Genomic DNA, 22,045 nt, shown 5'->3' with positions numbered 1-22,045 from the left:
ACAATAACTAGCTCAGAAAGAAAGAGAATGGAAGCTTTTGAAATGTGGGTTTTTTATAATGTGTCCTATCATTCTATCTCTTCTTTTGGTCAAATTTCATCAAATCACTCTCCTCCACTGTTGATCCTCAAAGATCACACATAAATTCAGGATTGCTGTATTTTTTCCTACATTACTTCTGAATCCAAGCTGATCTACTCCCAACTCAGCTCGAACTTGTCTTTCCATTCTTCTGTAAATAATGTGTTAAAATTTTGCAAGCAATAGATACTAAACTAATGGTGCAGTGTTCTCCCAAGGACCTTTTTGCAGACCTCCAAGCTAACGTAAACTAGATATCGTCGTTGCCAGGACAAAACCTCCTATGTGATAATATTTTTGGAGATATACTGACCCGCAGCACATACATTATGAAGAGCGAGAATGCCTTGACAACGTTCACACAATATTGCACCTTAGATTACAGAACCTTACTGGCCAAAGTTCTAAGCTAAAACATTTCACATACGAGGTTTTGCCCCGGCAGCGACGATATGTTCTAGTGAACAGTGTCTGGATTAGTATAGAAAAGCATGTGAGCACTCGATTTCGCATGACGTCACAAGCCCGTATGGCACTCCGCAGCAACCAAGTGGTAAGCCATGGTGTTATATGATTATGAACAAGCAGTAGAACACTAGCTGTTCAAAATATTCTGTTATGCCTTGTGCATGATAATAACATTACAATAGTTCAATTTTGTAGTTAATGTTTACCTGTCTGATATTATTGTCAATGCTCTGAGGGGAATAAAATGAAATGAAAATGAGAAGGGACAAACTGCATTTGTGGACAGCTGCTTCTTTTTTATAGCCCTTGATCCTTATCACTGCAGACAGATTTTTGTACAGATCTACTGTATATTCTTTGGATTAGATATAACAACATTCTGTCTAAAATCAGAAGGCACTTGTCCTATATCACACACCTTACACACAAAATATATAACCTCACCAAGCCAGATTCTCCTAGGGCTGTCAGTAATTCCAGGTGCCTTGTTCCTATTTAGCTCTCTCAAAATTCCATCGAATTTTGATTTCAGAATTGGGTCTCCTATTTCATCAGCATCAACAGCCTCTTCTTGTTCCAGAACCCAGAACCATATCATCTAATTATTTCCCTTGATACAATTGTTGAATATGATCCTGCCATCTTTCTGCCTTGTCTTATTTCCCATTTTCAATCTGAGCTCTAAATATTCATACACCTAGTTTTCCTTTCTCCAAAGGTTTCCGTGATTTTCATGTATGCAGCATCTATCTTTCTTTCAAATACACAATCTTCAACATACTTGCAGTTCTCTTTCAGACTTCCTTCCTTAGCTGTCTAACACTTTCTATCTACTGTATATTCTTTAATTGTCTGTATTCTTTTCTGCCCTCCTCATTTTTTGCATACTTTTGCTGTTTGTCAGTCAGGTCCAGTACCTCCTGAGTTATCCACTGATTCATATTTGATCTAGCCTTTCTTGCCAACATTTCTTTAGCAGCCCTACAACTGTCCAGATAGTGATGGTGGTGATTATTGTTTTAAGAGGAAGTACAACTGGGCAACCATTCTTTATTAACACTAATCAGAGGGTAAAAAAATAGAAGGGATCCGACACATAGAATAACGAAAGTATCAACCAAAGAAAGACAAGGGCCATGAAAGGCATGAAAATGAAAGATTCCCTAGGAGAGAACAAGTGTTGACCGAGGGAGGTCAGATAGGATACATGAAAGTGAGGAGTCTGGCACAAGTCAATGGAAGCAATGCTAGAACTCAGCTAGCAGCCCCATGGTTGCCAACCCATGCTGCCTGATTAAGAGCTGGGTCCCCTTTCAGTCTCTTCTTATGACAGGCAGGGGATACTGTGGGTGTTATTCTACCGTCCCCACCCACAGGGGGTACAAACTGTCCACTCCTCATCTATTGTGTTTCTGTCAGCATTTTCATTTAGTCTTTGTGCTGGAGTTCCATAGTTTTCATAAATAACTTACTAATATGAAAACAGATGTGCTAGATCCCAGTTTTCCCTGAAGAATGACTGCATATATTTTCCTACAGTGTATCCATGACTAGCTAAAGTACCCATTCTTTGTATGGATTTATAAACAAGAATTGAAGTTGTTAAATGAAGGAGGTAAATACATTTTGCCAGGTGTTTGGAGGCTTGCGTGTTCAAATTATCCTTAGAGCTATGCCAGTGGGAGCAAATGCTCCTGGTACGGCCACCCAAGCCAGACAGTTTTAAGGTGATGATCCAAACTAAGAGTGATACCCTGGTCCTCCAGGTTGGGGGTTGGGCATAGGGTTAACTTCCCTACCTCGTAAAAGGACAAACGCTACGGATACCTTAAGACATACTAAAGGAAAAGCAGATAACTTGGTGACAACCCGGCGAGAAAAACAGCTTAAGAGAAGGAAAAAATGCTGGAGAAGGACAGCCGAGGACTGGGACGAATGGAGGCAGGTGATTAAGGAGGCCAAGGATTTACATGGAGTGTAATGCCGACCAGTAAGTAAGTAAGTAAGTAAGTGAAGTTGGCCCCCAAGTATATGTATGTCTTACAACACACTCTTGTAGACAATATTTATGACCTTCTCGTTGAGTACATACATAAATACACCACCTGACAAAAAAAGTTAAGCACCCAGATGGAGTGGTCCAATATTATCCCATTTTGGTGTACATGCATACCATTGATGTGTGAGTAAATGATTAGATTTACAAGGACCTGTAACGTGTAGAATGCCCACCAGAGTGCATTCATGATGGCACCGTCCTGTTGTTGATAAGTTGTTACCAATCAACTGCTGTGAGTCAGACAGTTAAGCAGAGAGGACTACGTACAGTACAAAGCACCCGCGATGCCTCGCAGATGCGTTAGACAGTCTATCCACCAATTGAAAGTATTTGACAGAGGCCAAATTATGGGACTGCATGAGGCTGGTTGGTTGTATTGTGCAAATGCCAGGCATGTGGGCCATTCAGATGTCACAGTGGCCTGATGTTGGACTTAATGGGTACATAAGGGCACCCAATCACGTCGTTCAGGTTCGGGTCGACCAAGAAACACCCACCCTGAGGGAGGACCGTTGTATGGTGCACCAAGCATTGCAGGATCCCATAACTTTGGCACCCACAATCCACGAACATGTACTGGAGACTCTACAACATCCTGTGAGTTCCCGCACAATGTCTCGATGACTCACATCCACCGGATTGGGGTCCTACTGCCCCATGCATTGGTTGCCATCGACATTAGAACACCATCGCCTGTGTTTGGAGTGATGCCTTGCTTGGGAGGCATGGACAAGAGGACAACTGGCATCGCATCATGTTGGGTGATGAGCCCCGCTTCTCCATAACCTCCGACAACCATCATGTGCGAGTTTGGCGGCGGCAAGGGCAGAGGGCAGATCCTGCCCTAATTGTGGAAAGAGACACAGGCGTAATCCCTGGTATCATGATGTGGAGAGCCATAGGATATGCGTTCAGATCACTTCTAATAGTGCTTCGGCAGACTTTGACGGCATAGCGATATGTCTCAGACATTCTGCGTCCGCACGTCCTATCCCTTATGGCACAGCACCCTGGGACAGTGTTGCAACAAGATAATACACATCCACACACAGCATGTATGTCTATGGACTGCATAGAGCATGTTGAGGTCCTCCTGTGGCCAGCAAGATCCCTGGACCTCTCCATTATTGAACACATATGGGATGGCATTGAAAGGAGACTCCGTCCCAGTAGCAACCTGCGGGATCTGGAGGGACAGCTGCAACAACTGTGGACAAACTTGCCTCAGGAGAGGATCCAAAGGCTGTTTGAAACCATTCCAAACTGCATAAGGGCATGCATTATGAGGGGTGGGGGGGTGGGGGTGCGACTCCCTACTGACCTGGCACCAACATTCCAACTATAATAATAACTGCCTACGGCCTTGTCTCTTTCATCCCATATTGTAATCAGTTCAATAAAGGTACATGGTATTTCAGCATATGTAGTTTCATTCACTTTCAACCACTCCTTCTGGGTGCTTAACGTTTTTTGTCAGGCAGTGCATATAGATTATGCCCACTTGACACTCGAGAGCAAGTCACATAAAACTAGTTGTGACTAAAATACCGTTGGCGTTGGAAAAGAACAAGAATTGGCAAAGGGAGGTCACACAGGAAAGATTACAGGAGGAGTCTGGCAATAGTAAGTGGCACCAATGCCGGAATCAGCTCGAGGCCTGTGGTCGTCGCACCACGTCTCATCATAAAATATTAGACAAGATTTGACTATAAATAAAAATGGGTGACTGTAAAGAATATAATATTCAAAATAATTGAATAAGAGAGATGAATTCTAAGACTATTCAGAATGAAATGTGAAATCTATTCCTACTAAAATGAAAACATAGGACCATGATAATGATGCAAAATGAAATGTGAATTATAAACCCACTAATATGAATCCTAAACTTGCAAAATACTACGAAGATAGAAACACAGAATGCAAACATAGTAAGCTACGATGACGATCATTAAAATGGCGGAATAAATAAACTATAGCCCATAGCAGTTCTCAATTATTGGTAAGCATGCTTAGCACTCTGAACAAAACAACTGTAGCCTGCAGAATTGTGCTCTCGTTCTTCAATTGGCCTATTAACAAACTAATGATGATTTTACACAAATGATGATGAACTTGGCTTCACGAAACTCCTACTTATGCACAAAATGAATAGCTTATTTATTAGTTAAGATGGCTGCAGCCATAAACACAAGAAAGCTGAATTTTCTCAAAAACCGTTGGAGTTACGAAGAAAATTCAAATAATATTTCTTGTAGAAAATCTAATTTCAAGGCCACTTGGTGCAGTTCATTTTTTGATAGGGCCAACCATTTATCTGTTATTTTAGTTATTTCACGGTGGACCATGGCCAAAAACACAAGGAAACTGAATTTTCTCTAAAACCATTAGAGTTACAAAGAAAATCCATACCATATAACATTTCTTCTAGAAAATTTAATTTTAAGACCATTCAGTGTACTTCATTTTTTGATAGGGCCAATGTTTTACCTGTTATTTTAGTTGCTGTAGGGCAAAAATTGCTCAAATTTGGGGCATACCTCTATAAAATCCCCCACTAGTTCAAAACAGTGAAATACACCAAAATCCAAAATAACCCTTGCGTGACAGGATTTTAATTTATATCCTTAATAAATTTCAGCTCAATCGGTCAAGTAGTTTTTGAGTCTATCTGGAACAAACAAACAAACACCATCTCATTTCTCATTACTAATGGAGCAATCAGGTATAAAATGATACAAAACTAAAAACTGAGTACTTGAATAAAGAAGCACAACGGTGTTTTCCGCATAAGAATCCGATAACACATTACAAAGATAAATGGCTAGGTGTCGAAAACTGTGACGTTACTTTTACCATTAGCTAGTTCAGTATTAGACAGCAGTGTGAGCACAACTACATTACTGCAGCTCTTAAATAAACTGGTGATAGTTGCAAGATGTCTCAGTCTTGTGTTGATCCAACCCTTGTCGTGTTTCTCTACTGGGTTGGGTACGAAGTGAGATAAATCTTCATAGTGAGTTTTTACAATCAGATGTCCTTCCTGATGTCAATCTCATTAGACGAGTTAATGAGATGAATTGTATGACTGGTATCTGATAGAAGGAAGGAAGAAGGTGAAACCTGGTGGCAGCATATAGCCTACTCCTGTTGAATAGCACCAAGGGGTCTGCTCAAAGCTTAACGTCCTTGTCTGATGGATGAATCACCATCAGGAGCATCATATGCCCTCTGGTTCATGCGCCCATGAACGTACGATTTGTTGGCAATTTTCACTATTTTTGGTACCTCTCCTACTTGTCTGAATTTATGTTATATATGTTGTTCTTACCTTAATTGTTTCGGTTTGGTAATCTTTTGTTGATTTAATATAAGTTCCCTTCAAAATGCAATTATGTCACACGTTGGATGAATACTGCTTGCCTATTTTCTTTCTCTTCTCCGCTGACGTATGTCATTTTTTCTAGCCTGTTGATTGGTTGCATCACCTTGACATGACTGTTTGCGTCACCATTTCTAATTGGTACCGAGAATGTATTCTTCTGCACCTTTCTGCTTTTTCATTGGTCATTTGTTATTTGCCTTTTTTCCTTTGTTATATTAATTAATTGGAAATTATTAATATTTTTTCTGGACTTCCTTTCTCTCACCATTTTGTATTTTTTGTTAAGATTCTTATGTACTGTTGTGTAATTATTTCTGTTAGCCTTACAGCACTATTTTACGTCGTATCTGGAACCTTCCACAGCGCTATTTAAGGACTGCCTTAATCAAGTTCTACAGGATACAGCCCTCACTTTCAACAAGGTTTCTCCGTAATTGCTGTTCCGCGGCAGCTTGAATGCTGCCTTGATCGTCCAGGCCGAAATTTCGCCGTACGCACTGAAGGCGGCATTTTGACGACATGCATCTCGCTTCACCTTGCTCGAGGCCATTGACCCGGGCCTTGCTTGCTTGCTTGTTAAAACTGCGGCATGTCTAGTCGAGCACTATTTCGACACTCCAGCAGCTGGCTTGGCCGGCATTCTTATTTTGTACGGAATTGTATTAATGGCAGCCTGGACTTTGTATTTTGCACAAAGCTGTGCACCAAACTTATGAATATTTTATACTATGTTTTGGCCAGCCATCTCTAGTTCTGGAAGACTACTATTTTATGAGCTGGTTTGCCTTTGAAGATTTTTTTTTGCAAGTTGATTTACGTCGTACCGACACAGATGAGTCTTATGATGATGACGGGACAGGAAAGGGCTAGGAATGGGAAGGAAGCGGCCATGGCCTTAATTAAGGTACAACCCCAGCATTTGCCTGGTGTGAAAATGGGAAACCACAGAAAACCATCTTCAGGGCTGCCGACAGTGGGGTTAGAACCCACTATCTCCTGAATACTGGATACTGGCCGCACTTAAGCGACTGCAGCTATCAAGCTCAGTCTTTGAAGATTTTTCAGTAGCACTGCAGTGCTGGACTATTTAATTGCTGGTCTCATATTTGGCAACCATTTCTTTTAATTATCTCCCTGGTGGAGAATTTAGTGCTGTAAAGTCTTGTTTCAAACTTTGTAATCAAATTTAGAATCCTTGTTAATCTATTGGTCATGGAGACCACTTTTTCATAATTCTTGATAGCTTTAATATCTAGTCTTGAAGTTTAATATCGGTCTGGCTTGGACCAGCCTTCAAATTTAATATATAACTATTTCAGATATTCTGAATTTTTTGTTAGCTTTCATAAGACAACAGTCTTATTTATATTCGTTATCTTGCGCACAACCGGTGGTCATTTTGGCTCAAGGACATGTGTACACTGTTTGATCTTAAAACTTATTTCAAAATCATTCAAACTATTCACTGTTATTATTTTATTTTTCCGAATATTATAATAAATGTTGTGACTGCTGATCCCCTACTTTCCTCATTTCCCATAAAACTTTGGAAACCTACTCTGCCCTTTCCTAGTTTTCTCCACCCTCACCTCAGTGCAGAGAGATTTGAAATTGAATTCAGGCTTTTGGCACGCAATCTAAAATTAGAAATTGTATACCACCACCTCTCCTACCCTGCTGGTCAACAATCTGAACGTGAAAATGTTTTTGACCAATGGGACTCAAAGTGGCTAACTACGGTGTCAGACACTATAGACTTGATGCCTTAACGATCATAGCCACCAGGCAACCTAATGCCCCTGTGTTGTGCATTTTCTTGTAATTCTAATACTGGAAACAACAAAGATCTCCATTTACATCAATTTTCTACTTGTGAGAAGTCACTCAAACAATTTAAATTCCAGGTAATTAAAATAGCTAGAAAGAACTTTAAAACTTCTAAAAGTGCAGTGTGTTCAAATACTTCACAATGAAAGACTTCTAATGAAGCAAACTGTAATGAAAGACTGTTAAGTTACACTGAAAAGAACAACGGTGCAGACCCTCTGACTTACCTACCATAAATCTAACTGTGGTATCCAATTCTCATCTGGGGAAAGATTTTGTTGCCGAGGAGTAGCTGGTATAAATCAAAATAACCTTGAAACTGTTATGGATATTTTAAGCACTACTTCTGAATATACGGCCAATAATAAATCAATTCTATATGAGATGGGTGGGGAAGTTCTGTGTAACATAGATTTTTTTTTTTTGTTAAGAAGGAAGCCATTCTTTATCAGTGTTGACTCAGTTACATATAACATTTAAGTTTTACAGTCTGTCAAACATGATGTATAACACTAAAACCACTAGAACTAGAGTCTTACTACAACATGCACCTAAAATATCTCCCTTAAGGAAAACATTTTCCACGTGAAAGAATAGTCTACAATGCTATAATGGGTCACAATAGTAACATGAGTCGGAAAACAATAGGATTTCATCTTCAATATTCCAAATCCACAAGAAGATGAGTAACAAAAATGACTTGTAATCCAATGCCTGGCACAAAAATCTACAACATAATGTTTTAGAAGTTGCCGAAGGAACTCCAGTGACCGAGTATGATGACACATATCAAACCAAAACTCCTAAAAATATAGCTCCAATACCTCATTCTTTCAGAGAACCAGCTAGTTTCACTTTCTTCCCCCACTTATAGTCAGCAAAAGATGAGCATCAACCAACATCATTATACAAACCCAGTTTATTTATCCTACTAATATCAATTAACAAGTTAGCTGCCATGGGGGTGTAACTGGACCGATAGCATAGGTAATTACGGAGAACTTTGCCAGTCCAACTTGGCTGGCAACAGCTAGTTGCTAGATAATTACAAATAAAACTCATATACTAACAATGCATTGTATGGAAACGATGGACCACGGTATCTTAAGACACTCTGCGGAAAGCTGACGGTGTACCTAATGTCACCTGACTTGTTCGGCTAGGCAGTGTAAGACTACTACTACAAAAAGTTCATTCCGTACCCTGAGGTGGGGAGATTATGGCAGGCCTCTTAGAAGGTTATGCCTTCTCTCAGGCCAAGGAGATTTGGAGCAGTGAAGGTGATGTTTGGAGAAGGTGAGAGGATTTCCAGCCTTGGCCTATACCAGGCCTATATTGTAGCGTAGAGCACTTGCACAATAGCGTAGCATGTGACATTGCTTGTTGTCCCAGCCGGGTCGGCATATCATTTTATGCAGTAATGAGCAATATGGGACTACAAATTTGTACAAATTATTTCACAAACAATATATTTCAGTTGAAAAATATATAAGCATCATGTGCATTTTTAAAATGAAAAAAACTATATTAATGAATGAAAATTTCATACATGATGCTGATATTGGGGGGGGGGGGAATTCTCTCGCATTTGACCTAAAGTTCTTGTGTCAAGCAGTAACACTGTAACCAACAAGAGAAATAAATAAAATCTACCATGAAAGGCTAAATAACACCGAGTGCCTGATTAGGTCACCAAATTCATTTTAAATACTAGTAATGACCAACAGTAAATGTACTGACTAGATCAGCACAGCAGTTGTAAGCACCTATATTTTAACATTTTTGCCTCATTTATGGTTGATAATAATAATAATAATAATAATAATAATAATAATAATAATAATAATAATAATAATAATAATAATAATAATAATAATAATAATAATAATAATAATAATAATAATAATAATAACAACAACAATAACAATAACAATAACAATAATAATAATAATAATAATAATAATAATAATAATAATAATAATAATAATAATAATAATAATAATAATAATAATAATAATAATAATAATGTCCCGGGCATGACGTTAAACTGCGTCCACAAACCGAGTGACCACCGGTATAAGTGGTCCTCCTCTACCAAGTGCCAACGGCCTCTTCGGAGGGCGGATGAGCGGGTAGAGGTTCAGGGCCCTCTCTTGCCCTTGGGGTGGGAAACTGCCCCTAAAGGCGGAAGAGCCACTAGATGGCCAACGGCATAGGATAATAATAAATCCAGTAGCGTCTGTTCACCTATTTGGTGCGGCAACTGGTCAGCGTCTGTACTCCGAGTTGGAGCGGCTGCCTCAGAAAACCTTCAGGAACTCACCCACCTGATTGTACTCCGATCCCTCGGGATCAACCGAATCGCTTGAGAACAAGCACACCATGATTCGTGCAAGTAAGAACAACATTACTCCGGTGGTAACCAATCCACCCGCCAACTGAAAACGAAGGCGGCAACCGGCCACTCGGATTCTGGAGGAGCCGGGCTGACACGAAAGAGAGAGTCGGAGCTCTCTCACAAACTTCCCACTAAAACGCCCTTCTACATCGGCACGCTAAACACACTCCTACAAGTAGGAAAACTTCTCAGATTAGCATCAGAATTAGATCAGCAAAAAATCCAGCTACTCGCCGTACAAGAGACCAGACTCACTGAGTCGGAGACGTCAGAATATGGTAACTACCGGATTTTCAAGAGCAAAACAACACGAACAGTAGGAAAAGCCACACCAATGTTAGGCATGGCCTTTTTCGTACACAAAAAGATCGTGAACTCCGTAGAAGAGATCATACCCATAAACAACAGACTAATTACCTTACGACTTCGCTGTGCAAATCGCCACTATACCTTTGTAAATGCCCACGCACCCACCAACGACTGCAAAGATATGAAACAAACAGAAAACTTCTGGAACAAACTTGAAACCACACTCATCAAAATACCTGAAAAAGACACCATCATTCTCCTCGGCGATTTCAACGGTAAAATTGGTAAAGAAAAGTGCTACAGAAAAAACGCAGGAAGATTCTCAGCACACGAAAAGACCAACAAAAATGGCAAATGCCTCATCGAGCTCTGTCAACAACACGACCTGAAAATCATGTCAACATCCCTACGGAAAAACCCCAATAAGCTCTTCACATGGGAATCACCCAACACCTGCTCCGGCAAACACCAGATTGATCATGTCGCCATCTCCTTCCCAGCACAAAAAGAAGTACACAACGTTCAAGTCCGCAGATGAGCCAACATTGACTCGGACCATCATCTAACAAGAATCAAAATGAAATTTACCCCAAAACGCTTCTACCGGAAATCCAAGGCAAACAAAAAATTGGACACAGCACAAATAAAAACATCAAATCTCAGGGAAACATGGGAAAAAATCCCAGCCAAAACTTGGAACGAATTCCACGAAAAAATCATGAAGAGTGCATCAGAGCAAATCCCACTACATAAAAAGAGCAGACACCCGTTTTGGAACACCGAATGTGACCAAGCCATACTGAATAGAAAAAACGCATACCAGAACTTCATCAGCAACCGTACACCTGAAAACGAAGAAAAATTCCGCGAAGTCCGCAGACAGACCTCTAAACTCATCAGACAAACCAAGAGGAAATACCTGGAGGACCAACTGAAGTCGGCCGAACAGGACTTCCGCAACTACAACACCAGAGATTTTTACAGCGTCTTCCGCAACAGATTAAATGGGTACACGCCCAAGAACCTCTGCTTCAGAAAACAAAATGGAAAATTGGTACTCACAGATGACGAAAACACCAAGGAACTCGCGAGATACTTCGAGTCACTACTCAACTGCCCAGAACCAATGGAGAGGTTTCCACTTAAACCCCACCCGAACCCAAACCCAGACTCATCCCCACCTACACAAGAGGAAATACACCGACACATACAATGACTGAAAAACAACAAGGCATCCGGAGACGACGGCATCATAGCAGAGCTTCTTAAACATCTAGGAAAGAATTCTCTCCAAGAACTCACACAAATCATACAAGAAATTTGGATAACGGAAAACTACCAGAAAATTGGACAAACGCCCTCCTCGTTCCACTTCACAAAAAAGGTGACCGAACAGATGTGAACAATTACAGGGGAATTTCCCTGGTGCAAGTCACATACAAAATCCTCTCTGCAATCCTCCTCCAAAGAACACAGGAACAACTAGAACCACTCATAGGCGAATACCAAGCGGGCTTCAGGCCCCACAGATCCTGTGCAGAACAGATACTCAACCTGAAAACCATCTTGAAACTACGACACACAAGAAAACAACCCACAATCTGCACCTTTGTGGACTTCCAGAAAGCATACGACTCCATTGACCGGCAATCTCTCTTCCAAACACTGAGTGAGTACGGACTGGACAACAAGACTCAAAAAATCATCAGACTAACTCTCACCAACACGACCTCCCAAGTAAAATTCATGGGAAATATATCTGAAAAATTTCAGATAAAAACCGGTGTCCGACAAGGAGATGGACTTTCCCCACTACTCTTTAACATAGCCCTGGACAAAATCATGAGAGAATGGGAACAAGCTCTAAAAGCTCAAGGAAATTGGCAACCATTAAGTATGACAAGAAGACATGTAAAAATCTCCTGTCTCGCTTTTGCAGATGATCTCGCGATCCTTGCAACAAACGAACAACAGGCAATCAGCCAAATCGAAACTCTCAAGAAATGCTCAGAAAAATTCGGCCTACAAATCTCCTTCTCAAAAACCAAGGTCATGTGCAACCACTGCAGCCTCCAGAATTTGAACACGAAATTTGGCACAATTGAAAAAGTAACTGAGTTCCGATATCTCGGCGAAATTATAGTACCAACAGGAAAAGAACAGAAGGCCCTCGAGGTCCGCATCCAGTAAATGAAGAGAGCTCTCGGCCAAACGCAAAACATTTACAACAAAAAATGCCTTTCAATCTTCACCAAAATTCGACATTACAACACTGTCATCAAACCTGAAATACTATATGCGAGTGAAACACTGGATCTCCACAGGAAAACAGTACTCGAAGACATCCTGAAAGAGGAACATAAAATCATCAGAAAAATTCTCGGCCCAAAACTGACTGACGAAGGATATAGACTGCAATCTCGTACAAAAACCGAGGAGCTCTCAAACCTTGCGGCCGACATCAGAAAAAGACGCCTGAAATTTTACGGACACATCAAACGCCTTCCAGAAAACAGACTGACAAGAATCTTACTTGAGGCAACAGAAAACATCAAAACAAATAGGTGGACAATGGAAATCCGCCAAGACCTGGAAAAATCAGGAATCAAAGTGGCTGACATCGCTAACCGAACCTGCTACAGAACGAAAATCAACAAGTGGGAAGTAGAGTCAGAGAACCACAAGAAGAAGACAGGAGCTAAGTGGACAGAAGAACGAAGAACCACGATGAGAGAAAAACTGAAGGCTGCCTGGCAAAGAAGGAAATGCACAACTTCTAAGTGAGCTTTGCGTGATCAGTTTTCTGGTCTTTTTCGCATCTAATAATAATAATAATAATAATAATAATAATAATAATAATAATAATAATAATAATAATAATAATAATAAAGTTATTTGCTTTACGTCCCACTAACTACTTTTATGGTTTTTGGGGATGCCGAGGTGCCAGAATTTAGTCCCCTAGGAGTTCTTTTACGTGCCAGTAAATCTACTAACATGTGGCTGACGTATTTGATCACCTTGGCTTCGCTATGTCCATGACACGTTGGCAATAATTGATAGTGATTGAACAATAGTGATAACAACCTAACATATTTCAACAGTTTAGATAGTTGCATCAAATTTACTAAGGATTGACTTTCTAGATATCACAATCACAAGAGTATCAGAAAAATTTGATTTTAAAATCTTTAGAAAACCTTCCTTTACCCCTACAACCATAAAACATAGTTGGGTTGCATCCACAATCACATAAACAAGCATCAATTTACAGTTTGGTTTATAGAGCATTGAAAATTCCCCTTTCGGCGGCCAATCTAAAGAAGGAATTGAACATCATAAAGGAAATTGCAAGCTTCAATGGATACAATCCATTAATCATTAACAAAATAATCAGTAAGGTGAAATTGAAGTTAGTCACTAATCTTTCTCCAATAAAAACTAAAAAATCAAAATATGCAACCTTCACTTATACTGACCCAATCATACATCAAGTAACCAATCCCATAAAAAAGCAAGAAATCAAAATTGCTTTCAAGACTCGGAATTCAAATCGAAATTTGTTTTTCAACCGTAACACAATCCATTCTATAAACAACAAATATTCTGGTTTGGGCATTTATAGGCTTAAATGTACTGAGTGCAATTTTTCTAATGTGGGCCAAACTGGGAGAAGCTTTTTAACTAGATACGCTGAGCATTTCAACGCTCAAAAACATAACAAATTCTCGGCTATGAGTAATTATATGAGAGACTCAGGCCATAGCTTTACTACAATCGAATGCGATCTCTAGATTTTTAAAAAAGTCGATAAAGGCAGACTTATGACCAAATTTGAAAAACTTTATATTTTTTTAGATCAGAAATATAATGTAAATTAAAACTTAAATGATCCAATAGACATTAAAAGTCCTCTTTATGAACAATTACCAATCCTATTCCATCAGTTAAATCTTGAAGATAATATTTTATGTAAGGTTTTAAAAACAAAAACAATAAACACTCCCATCATGCCAATAAACACATCATGTCCCTCTTTCCCACTAGACGCAATGAACTCCCATCACGCGCAACCGCAAGCCAATAGCCCCGCCTTCGTAAGACCACTCCCCTCCACCGAGACGCCACACATACAATATGCGTAGCAGAACATCGGCGACCACCAGTACTCACACATCAAGGTAACATTCAAGTGGGCAAAATGTAAGTGTCAACACAGCAATACTTATAATTTTTTCGGTTACCCTCTTCCATTATGTTTCTTACATTTTTAATCTGGTTAATTCTAACTTCTCCCTTTACAGAGCTTATATACACCCGACAGCATGACATCACAACTGTCCCACAGCCTGTTCTCTTTTTGATCAACAAGCTAACATTAAAAAGCTACAACATAGACGCAGCACACCAACACCACAATATTAGTGTATACAAAAGAAGATGTTAATAACACTACTACAATTTTAATGCACCACCAAATACAGTACTCAATAATAAGCCTTCAATTAAGAATGCAACAATAAAATAACTTCTACCTTCGAAGTTGCAAACACCGAATTTTATCAACCTTTGAATGAGAACTAATTACTACTGGAGATCTGAGAATATAGTTAAATAATATGTCAAAACTTTATGTGTTGGAATGTATTACCTTTTTAAATCTTGTTTAAAAATGTTTTAACTTAACTTACTTCAATTTTACCAATGTCTATTGTACCATATTGGTTAATTAATCACTTTTTACTCTTGACCAAGGCATTAGGCCTTTAGCATATTAATGATTCTCATGTCTAATCAAGTTCCTTCAATAATGAATATACATCATGTTAATGTTATAAATTATAAGAATTTTGAGATTATGTCATAGCTAAACAGGTACCGTTTTTTGGTACTGAGGCAATGATAAGGCTGATGATGCCCTTTAGAAGGGGAGAAACATGATAGATTGTATTGAATAGGTGTAAAATAACACACAATAAAATTTTATATATTTAAAAGAAGTTACTTTCAATACAGATTTAAAAAACAATGAATTTTTATAACTTGCAACGATGGAAATCTCCGGACTCGGAAGGATGCGGAAGTCGATGTAGACCTGGGAGTTATCCAGTTAACGATCTTCGACTGAATGAAGAAGAGGAGCTGCGACGCGCCTTAAAGGACTTTCCAGAAGTCATCACCAATAAAATAGGATGGACTACCACTGTAACACACACCACTGATTGCAGCACTTCCTCACCCATCAAGCAACGTCCATATCCAATCAACCCGGATAAGAGCAACTTCGTCATCCAGAAGATTCAAGAGATGGAACGGCAAGGTCTCATCGAACCCTCTACATCCTGTTGGGCTTCACCTATCAACCTATCGAAAAAGAAGAATGGGGAGTATCGACTGTGTGTGGAATTCGGCAAGATGAACAAGAAGACCGTTAGTGACGCATATCCCATGCCTGACCTGAAAGACTCGCTGAAACAAGTAAGTGGGCCTAGGATTTTCAGCACGCTGGATCTTAACTCCGAATACTGGCAGGTGGAGGTCGAGGAAAGTTCTAGACTACTGACCGCCTTCATGCACCGAGAGGATTGTACCAGTTAGCAGTAATGCCTTTCGGATTGAAGAATGCCCCTGCCACCTTCATGCGACTAATGGATAAGGTATTGTCAGGATATGTTGGAGATTTCTGCCAAGTGTATCTCAACAACATTTTAATTCACAGCAAGAATTTTCAAGAACACCTCGTACATCTGAGGAAAGTGCTGGAACGACTTTGCCCAGTCCCGCATAGAATATCTTGGCCATGTCCTAACATCTGAAGGCTTGGAAAGGTAACCGGAGAAGAACTAGCTATTGAAGAAGCCGAACACCTGCGGACCAAGCGACAAGTACATCAGTTCTTTGGCTTGTATGGATGGTATAGCAGCTGCATGCCACACTTTGAAGAGAAGGCAATACCACTCACCAATTTACTCCATAACAACCGCCCGTTCTGATGGACAAGCAAGGAAGAGGCAGCATTCCAAGGCATTAAAGCTGCGATATATAATGCTCCTGGTCTAGCCCATCCCGACCCTCAACGGGAGATGTGCCTGCAAACAGACGCCAGCAACTCCAGCCTAGGAGCAGTGTTGTTCCAGGAGAGGAGTGACGGCAGAAGGGACATCATCAAGTATGCCAGCGGAAAGCTATCTCGCACTGAACAATGCTACTGCACTGCTGAGAAGGAAGCCTTAGCCGTGGTGTGGGCCATGGACAAATTCAGAGGCTACTTGGAGGGAAGGAAGTTCCAGCTCTACACTGACTGGGTGAGTTGGCTGTGCGGGTAGAGGTGTGCGACTGTGAGCTTGCATCCGGGAGACAGTGTATTCGAATCCCACTCTCGGCAGCCCTGAAGATCGTCTTCCGTGGTTTCCAATTTTCACACCAGGCAAATGCTGAGGCTGTACCTTAATTAAGGCCACGGCTGCTTCCTTCCAACTCCTAGGCCTTTCCTATCCCATCGTTGCCGTAAAACCTATCTGTGTCAGTTGCGAAGTAAAGCCCCTAACAAAAAAAAAAAAAAAAGAAAAAAAAAAAAAGAAAGAAAGAAAGCTCTACACCGATTCTCAAATGGTTGAACTCGGTCTCTGGCTCAAAATCTAAATTAATGTGATGGGCTCTGTTAATTGCAGAATTTGATTTTAATGTGTGTCACGTCCCAGGACTGACGAACATAGGAGCAGACAGTTTATCTAGGCACCCGGAGATGGAACCTGAAGCTAGGAGCACCGTTGTCAAGAGGGTGTTCCTACGAAAACACCAGAGTGAGTTAAGGGATCTGTCCTTATGACCATCAAGAAGGAACTTGATCTGGGAGTAATCAAATAGTGGCAAGAACAAGACAAGCCCTGTAGGACCATGACGCAGTGGGTTAGGAGACAGAACACCGATAGTCGACTTGTCCCGAGGGAATTCAAGATGTGCTACAAGAACTTCTGAGTTGATGGAGGACTTAATGTACAAATCGTACCTCTCCAATGTGCCTGCAGTAGTGGTGATCCCTAGACAGCACACGGCGGACATCCTCGAGAAGTTCCACAACAGTCAACAGTCGAACATGATCCCCTTAGATTTTGTTCCCATTCTCAGAGGACTATAATCAGCTTCTAATAATTTTGTTCGCCAGGTCCTAATGATCTTTTCGAGCACGCAGTTGAAAAGCATTGGAGAGAGCCCGTCACCTTGTCTGACTTCTGTTTTGACCTCGAAGGAATCTGATAGGCATGCTAGGACCTTTACTTTGGATTTTGTGTCAGTCAGGGTGGCTCTAATTAATGCCAGCAGTTTCAGCTCAACGCCGAATTCATTGAGGATGTTTAACAGAACCTCACAGTCTATCAAATCATAGGCCTTCTTAAATGCCACAAAGACTAACACATACTGTTTGGATCTGAGATTACAATGCCTGAAATCGTTTTGAGGTTGTGGATCTATTCAGCAGTTGAATGACCCTTCCTGAAGCCCCCTTGGTATTCGCCTATTTCATGCTCGACTTGGGATTCTAAACGCTCCAGGATAGCAAGTGAGATAATGTACATTACTGGTAGCAGGGATATTCCTCTGTCGTTGTTGATGTTTTTCATGTTGCCTTTTTTGTGTAACAGATGGATCAATGCCATTTTCCAGTCTTCGGGCAGGATTTCTTCTTTCCAAATTTGTTCTATTTGTTTCTGCAAGATTTCAACTGCTTCTTCAGAGGCATATTTCAAAAGTTCTGCAACGAAAGAGTCTTCTCCAGGCACTTTGTTGTTTTAGAGTTGGGCAATGTGATGCTTGATTTCTTCTTTGTCGGATAGTCTCGATTCTGGACATCTGAGTATGAGTTCTTCGGACTTGATGGGATTTTTGGGTTGATCACAATTTAGTAAGTTTATCAGTCACATGAATCAAAGTTGGTGAATTAATAATTGTAAATGTATACAAACCTCCTCGAATCCTTTGGCCATCACATGTCCTGGAAGTTTATCAATATCCATCTGTTTATTGTGGTGATTTCAAAAGCCATCATACTGACTGGAAGTACAATTCAAATGATATCAATGCAGAACACTTGTCAAACTGGGCAGATGAAAACAACCTTCACCTAATTTTTGATGCCAAAGATCCGTCCACCTTCTGATCAGCTGCTTGGAACAAAGATTACAATCCTGACCTTATTGTTGTCTCTAAGAATACTACAAATCAACCCCTTCCTGCCATCAGAAAGGTTCTTCAAGGTTTCCCCAAAAGCCAGCACAGGCCTGTTCTCCTTGAACTTGGTATCCAGGTCCCTGTCATCTCATCTTTTCCTAGACCAAGATGGAACTTCCAGAAAGCTGATTGGCAGAATTTTTCCGTAGATCTTGACAAATGATCAGCCATATCATCTAATTATAAGCGGTTTGTAGGCGCTGTAATATCAACAGCTAAAAAACATATCCCAAGAGGTTATCAAAAGAAGTATATACCTGGTTGGAATAAAGAAAGTCAGGACCTTTATAAAGAATTTCTCAGAAGTGGCGACAATGAAATTGGAGAGGAACTGCTCAGAACACTTGATGTAGCTCGTCAGGAGAAATGAATGAAAACTACAAAAAATCTTGACTTCAAACATTCCAGTAGAAAAGCTTGGAGCTTATTGAAGAAGCTTGGAGCTAGCCCACCTGTTCAGATGAGGGAAACCCTGGTATCATCTAACCAAATTGCTGATCGAATTGTCTCTTTATCAAGATCTCCTAGAGATAAAATACATACAAAAATGGTAAAACAGGAACTTAGAAAAGTCAAAGCTAATTGCCAAACTCATACAGAATATTCACAACCATTTATGCAAGAAAAGGTTAGTACAGCACTTAAAAGCATAAAAGCTAGGAAAGCCTGTTGGTTTGATGGTATACATAATGAATTCCTACTGAATAGTGGTCCATATGCCAAACTATGGTTAGCAAGGTTCTTTAGTGATATCCTGAAGACTGGTCGCATTCCTAAAGATCTAAAGAGAACAAAAATAATAGCAATTCCTAAACCAGGAAAGGAAACAAATAAGGCAGAAAACTATCGCCCTATAGTTCTCCTCAGTGCTTGCTATAAACTACTGGAAAGATTGATTCTAAACCAAATTTACAGCAAAATTATGGATCATGTCCCACATGAACAAGCTGGTTTCCGAACAGGGAGGAGCTGTACAGATCAAGTCCTCAGTCTTACGACTTTTATCGAGGCAGGCTTTCAAGATGGTATGAAGACGTCTGTAGTATTTATTGATTTGATAGCAGCCTATGACACAGTATGGAGAGTGGGCCTCCTTTTAAAATTCTTAAGAGTGATCCCCTGCAGAACTCTAGCCAATTAATAAATAACATGTTATGTGATAGATATTTCCAAGTTATCCTGGGCAAGGAAATCAGTAAGCAAAGAACTCTGAAAAACGGTCTTCCACACGGCTCTGTACTCACACCAATCCTTTTCATTCTATATACTGCAGGCATCCCTCATACTGTAAGCAGGAAATTTGCTTATGCAGATGATCTAGCCATTGGCATCAGCAGAAAATGCAGAGGAAACTGAAAGGGTATTGACAGATGATCTTTCAGTCCTATGGCAGTATTACCACAAGTGGCGACTCACACCAAGCCCAAGTAAACAGAATCTTCATGTTTTCATCTTCATAAAAAACAGGCAAACCGACAACTGAAAATCTATTTTAATGAAAAACTAGTTAAATATAATCTTACTCCAAAGTATTTGGGTGTCAGAGTTGACAGATCCCTAACTTATCGACAACACCTGAATAATACAACAGCCAAAATCCATTCCAGGAACAACATCCTTCCAAAGCTGTGTAGTACTACAAGGGGATCAACAGCTGCAACACTTTGTTGCTCTGCACTGGGACTAGTCTATAGTACAGCAGAATATTGTGCCTCCATCTGGCTGAACAGCAACCATACCAGCAAACTCAACATCCAGCTCAAATACTACAATGCGTTCAATCACAGGTTGTCTAAAAACTATACCAACAATTTGTCTCCCAACTTTAAGTCACATTCATCCACCTGCAATGAAAAGACAGGATGCTTTGTTACGTGAATATAAGAAAATATTGGATCACCCGGACCTTCCAATTCATGACTACATTCCAAGTGCAATATCTGGCAGACATCCAGCAATTAAATCTACTGTTGAACTTTTCAATACAAGCTTCAATATAAATGATCATTGGGAAGAAAAATGGATCCAACACACCACCAAACATTATAACTGTTTTAAACACCCAAATTAACCAGCTGGTTTTGATCTGCCTCGACATACATGGAAAACTGCCAACAGGATTTGTACAAACCATGGAGTATCTAACGACTTCCTCTACAAATGGAACAAAATTTCTGATCCATCTTGTGTTTGTGGAGCGACTCCCCAGACCATCCAACACATTGTGGAGCAGTGTAGTATTACGTCATACTCGGGAGATCTGAAGGACTTTCTATCGTTGACTCCAGATGCTGTTAACTGGATAGGCAAATTGACTCTCACTATATAAGTGCATACATTGTCACTGTATACTCTGTTTCATGTCTAATAGTAATAAGGCCCTAGTTATTTTAGTATATGATTTATATATTGTTGTATATTCCAATGTGCTGCCATACGCTAAATAAATAATAGTAAGTTTATCAAAGTAGTCGGCAAGGATGGTACAGTTTTCTTTGAGGTCGCCAACGTACCATCCTTTCGCTGAAAGCATAGCGACGGAGGTTTATAACCCGTAAGTTTCCTTTTGAACGTTCTATAGTACTCTCTGGTTTAATTTCTCTTAAAGTCTTGTTGATCTTCTCAATCATGTGATTTTTGATGTTGTTAAAGTCACAGTTGATCGGTCAAGCCTTTTCCTAGAACTCTTGACTTTTTGTCGGAGTTTATCATTGTCAAAGCGAATGATATTTTTGGGGGTTTTGTTGGAGTTTGCAGGTACCAGTTTAAATTTAATTATAGAGATGCAGTGGTCTGAAGCCACGCTTACGCCTTTTTAACTTTAACATTCATAATCTCAGGACTGTTTTTCCGAGAGATTACGACGTGATCTATTTGGAACTCTCCGAAGGTTGGGATAGGAGTTCGCCATGTTGTCTGCTTTCTGGGAAAATGGCGAAAGTGAGTTGACATTATCTGCAAGTTATGGTTTTCACAAATGGAGACCAATCTCTTGCCGTTTTGATTGGTTCTTTTGTGGGCAGAATAGTTTCCAATGATTTTCTTGTACTTTTGTTCTCGGCCAAGTTGGCCATTGAAATCTCTCATAAGAAATTTCACATGGTGTTTGGGAATTTTGGCAAGCTTTTCATCCAGTAGATCCCAGAAGTTATCCACTTAGTCCATATCAGATCTGTTCTTATTATTTGTGGGGGGATGTGTGTTAACTAGGCTGTATGTCTTGTTGGCGCTTTTTGGCTTTTGCTGTGTCAGGGAAACAAAATCTTAAAGAATTCCTCCTTATTATCTT

At 40.1% G+C, this 22,045-nt stretch overlaps 1 protein-coding gene across 6 annotated transcripts in view; it reads right to left on the bottom strand.

The window, feature by feature from the left end:
• LOC136858040 (diacylglycerol kinase theta) overlaps window positions 1-22,045 on the bottom strand; it is a 559,022-nt gene that overhangs the window by 7,832 nt on the left and 529,145 nt on the right. The window lies entirely within an intron of this gene.

The sequence above is a fragment of the Anabrus simplex genome, chromosome 1 (assembly GCF_040414725.1).
Source record: "Anabrus simplex isolate iqAnaSimp1 chromosome 1, ASM4041472v1, whole genome shotgun sequence".
NCBI lineage: Eukaryota > Metazoa > Arthropoda > Insecta > Orthoptera > Tettigoniidae > Anabrus > Anabrus simplex.
This window is presented reverse-complemented; position numbering and strand designations above follow the sequence as displayed.